The 4,101-nt window shown below is 34.7% G+C and overlaps 1 non-coding gene across 1 annotated transcript; it reads left to right on the forward strand.

Annotated features, from left to right (window-relative positions):
• The first annotated feature begins 2,883 nt into the window (after positions 1 to 2,883).
• Trnam-cau (transfer RNA methionine (anticodon CAU)) lies at positions 2,884 to 2,955 on the forward strand. The gene has a single exon. It is a non-coding gene; the product is annotated as a tRNA-Met (tRNA).
• The last annotated feature ends 1,146 nt before the right edge of the window (positions 2,956 to 4,101 follow it).

A 4,101-nucleotide genomic window follows, 5' to 3' on the forward strand; every position in this document is an offset into this window, starting at 1 on the left:
CTCGTCGCCAGATCTCCTCCATGGTGAGGGCATTCTGCTTTAGCACTTTCTTGTCTAAACAGTAGTTTGTTGGGTTTTTGTAAGAGAGGTTTTTGTGTGATGCTTTTGTTGTGATGTTCGATATTTCAGTGTTTGGTTTTCTTCCGAAGTGGGCTTCAAACGGTGATAGTTTTGTTGTAGTGTTGGGTATTAATCTGATGTTTTCTATGATATTCGCTAACCTGTTGGTTAGTGTTGTGTTAGACCAGTTTGGGTCTATATCTAATACCGCTAATCTTCTTTTTATTGTTTGGATTAATCTTTCTACCATACCTGTGCCCCTATGGTCACCAGCTGGTGCTAGTATAAGTTTTATGTTTTTATTTTTGCAAAATATGTCGAATTCTTTTGCTTTAAATGCTTGTGCTTGGTCACATCTAATTGATCGTGGAATTCCATGCACTTTACAGTAGCTTTTGAGATATTCTATGGCTGTGTTTGTGTCACAATTGTTGAATATTTCTGCATGTGGGTATCTCGATAGTCTATCTACTGTTACTAAAATATAGTTATTTTGTGTGTTATTCTTAAATGGAATTGGACCTGCAAAGTCCATTTGTATTTCTTCATTGGGTTCTGCTAGTGTTGGTAGTGAGCCTAAATTGGTTCTTGCAATTATTGGTTTTAAATTTTTACCTTTTTCAATGCAATGTTTTCAGCTTTGTGCCTGTGCGACGATCTCGCTATGAATGTGTGGATACCATATTAATTTCGCAAGGGCCAACATGCCCGCTTGTCTTGGGTGTTTGCTGTGAACTGTTTGTAGGACCATCGGTCGTAATTTGGCTGGAATAACTAGACGGTTGTCATATAAAAGGCAACCCGATGGTGTAACGGAAAGGTCGCGGTGAATTTTGTAAAATATGGGATTTGTTTTCTTCAGTGAAAGCCAATCTTGTTTTTCTACGAGGTCGATAATTGGACCTAGGTCCTTTTTTGAGTTTTCTGCTATAAATTCCTCGTTAAATACTTTCATGAGATTAAATCTATAATCGGGTGTTGGTTTGTCATCTATAGCTTTAAATAATTCTTCGTGTTTATCAGGGATGAGGGGAAGTAGGCCTTTGCCTTTATTAGAATCGATATCGGTTTGTGTGCTATTGTCACGCACGTTTTTGTTAGGAATTTGTATCTCCATTGGAGTTTTAATTTTGTTTGGGCCACGGAATCGTTTGTTTATTGGAATTTCGAATGTGTTTAATTTTGGACGAGCGCGAGTTGTAATTGCGATTAATTTTGGTTTGAATCTTGTTAAAAGAGAGTGAGAAAGAAGCGACTTACTTTTAGAATTACTATGGCAAAAAGCGTTTTCTTTTGTGTGTGTGTTTTCTTTAGCATGGTTGACGTCATTTCGTTCATTTTGAATTGAGCTCTCTGATTGGTTTGAATTAGCAGTTGGTTTATTTGAACCAAATGAATTTATGCTTTGTTTTAAAATTGCACGCTTCATTTCCTCTATTAGGTTTATTACAAACTTTTCGTCGTCCTCGTTAGTTGATGATGGTGCGCCGGATGGGTTTCTACTCAAGTAATCTGCGAAGCCCATATTTTTCCCCGGTATATGTTCTATTGTAAAATTAAAAGGAAGTAGTCTGTCTACCCATCTTGATATTCTGCTTTGGTATGTCTTGTTACCTCGATTATTTTTGAGTGCTGACAATAGTGCTTGATGGTCTGTTTGGAGAGTGAATTTATTTCCATATAGGTAGTATTTAAAATGCTCTAATGCCCAAACTATTGCTAACAGTTCGAGTAGTAATATAGTGAGCTACACTCCCCGGGGGGGTGAGGTCCCCCATGTATTAAGATAGGGTATAGCGTATTTTTCGGGATTTGGGTCCTCCCTAACGTATTAAGATAGGGAATGAATTAGCATGTATTAAGATTAGGTATAGCGGCGTTAATGTATTAAGATAGGGTATAGCCGCCATGTATTAAGATTAGTTATAGCCGGCGACATGTATTAAGATTATGCGCCGACATGTATTAAGATTAGTAATAGCCGCCGACATGTATTGAGATTAGTAATAGCCGCCGACATGTATTGAGATTAGTTATAGCCGCCGACATGTATTAAGATTAGTTATAGCCGCCGACATGTATTAAGATTAGTTATAGCCGCCGACATGTATTAAGATTAGTTATAGCCGCCGACATGTATTAAGATTAGTTATAGCCGCTGACATGTATTAAGATTAGTTACAGCCGCCGCAATGTATTAAGATTAGTTATAGCCGCCGACATGTATTTAGATTAGTTATGGCCGTCGACATGTATTAAGATTAGTTATAGCCGTCGACATGTATTAAGATAGGGTATAGGCTCCATGTATTAAGATTAGTTATAGCTGTCGACATGTATTAAGGTTAGGTATAAGATCTAGGGTATTTTTTGCAGATTTTTTGCAGTTTTTGCAGAACTTATACAACTTTTGCAGAATTTCGGCAAAATTTTGCCTCCTTTTTTGCATTTCAAGCTAGGATTTGATCAAATACTTGATTCTGATTGGTTGAAAATACCAGTTTAAAAAATCACATGAGATGAAACAAGGCAAAGACACAGATTTCAACGTTAGCAAAAATACAATAAAAAAATAAATAAAAGTGATCAACAGGTTAAAAGTTGACTAGTACTATACAACTTTTGTCAGAGTGAACAGTTTGCTAAGTGATGCAAGTTTTTAGCATTAAAATACAATAAAAAGCTCAAAATTAAGCAAAAATGATGTCAAATAGCATAAAATCTGCTAAATCGAATCAAACTTTACAAAATTTTTACAAACTGAAGTCAAGATTTCACAATTTAACCTAGATGTTTTAAGATGACCTATAGCCGACATAAAATAGCAAGATGGCGCAGTGGTAGCGTACTGGGCTCATAACCCAGAGGTTGGTAGATCGAAACTACCTCTTGCTAACCTGACATTGTCACAGTACTAGACGCTCATATTCGCTCGTAATCGCTCGTAACTTGAAAAACGTCAAATAATAGAAAAGCAGATGAATTAGAAATTAAAAAATAACGGACAGTATAAACTAAGCACATTAAAATACATACTCAATCTAGAATTTACATTGAAAAAGTATCAATAATTTGAAAACTGAGGCACAATTTTCCCATTGGGTTAATACAATAAAAAAATAAATAAAAGTGATCAACAGGTTAAAAGTTGACTAGTACTATACAACTTTTGTCAGAGTGAACAGTTTGCTAAGTGATGCAAGTTTTTAGCATTAAAATACAATAAAAAGCTCAAAATTAAGCAAAAATGATGTCAAATAGCATAAAATCTGCTAAATCGAATCAAACTTTACAAAATTTTTACTGAAAACTGAACTTAAAAAATCACAATTTATCCTAAATGTTTTAAGATTAGGTATAGCCTACATGTATTAAGATTATGTATAGTCTACATGTATTAAGATTACGTATAGCCTACATGTATTAAGATTAGGTATAGCCTACATGTTTTAAGATTATTTATAGTCTACATGTGTTAAGAATAGGTATAGTCTACATGTATTAAGATTAGGTTTAGTCTACATGTATTAACATTAAGTATAGTCTACACGTATTAAGGATAGGTATATTCTACACGTATTAAGATTAAGTATAGACTACATGTATTAAGATTAGGTATAGCCTACATGTTTTAATATTAGGTATAGTCTACATGTATTAAGATAGGGCATAGACTCCATGCATTAAGATTAGGCTCCATGTATTACGATTAGGAATAGAATCTCCATGTATTAAGATTAGGAATAGAATCTCCAGAATTTTTGCAATTTTTGCACAATTTTTTGCAGAATTTTTGCACAATTTTTGCACAATTTTTTGCAAAATTTCTCTGTTTTGTTTAAAATTACGTCATAGTAGCTGCTCGAGGTCAATAAATTGGCTGGTAATGATCGGCGCTTACTGGCTTAGCTTATTAGGATCTGCACCATCAGGGGGTTTTGCAGGGTATTTTTGCAGAACTTTTGCAGTTTTTGCATAATTTTTGCAGAATTCTTGCAAAATTTTGCCTCCTTTTTGCTTTTCAAGCCAAGTCTGGATCAA

Source organism: Convolutriloba macropyga, unplaced genomic scaffold, assembly GCF_964194025.1.
Source record: "Convolutriloba macropyga unplaced genomic scaffold, txConMacr16.3 SCAFFOLD_3148, whole genome shotgun sequence".
NCBI lineage: Eukaryota > Metazoa > Xenacoelomorpha > Acoela > Convolutidae > Convolutriloba > Convolutriloba macropyga.